We start from the raw sequence: 387 nt of genomic DNA, 5'->3' as shown, positions 1-387 counted from the left end.
ATTTGGTGTGACGGGGATTCGAACCCGCGACCCGCAGATTGCGAAGTGAGCGCTTTAACTACCTGTGTCACTGGGGGGGGGGGTAATTTGATGTAAAATTAATTATTATATTCTTCAGTACTTAAGTACCTGATTGCAGTGTACTCTTCATTCGTGAAGACAAGATGAATAACTTCGAAATATGTGAATTTTTGTTATTAAAACACTTGATAGTCGTTATCCACACACACACACACACACACCAAATACACGTAGAAAAAACACACACATACAGTAAGTGAAGTTATACTACCACATTTGTGAGGGCGTGATGAAAATAGAAAAAAGTAATGATTGAGCTAACTTCCTGATTATACCGGTGGAAATTAATCTTCGTGTTTGTCAAAG

This window comes from Limulus polyphemus, unplaced genomic scaffold (assembly GCF_000517525.1).
Source record: "Limulus polyphemus unplaced genomic scaffold, Limulus_polyphemus-2.1.2 Scaffold87, whole genome shotgun sequence".
In the NCBI taxonomy this organism is placed as follows: domain Eukaryota; kingdom Metazoa; phylum Arthropoda; class Merostomata; order Xiphosura; family Limulidae; genus Limulus; species Limulus polyphemus.
This window is presented reverse-complemented; position numbering follows the sequence as displayed.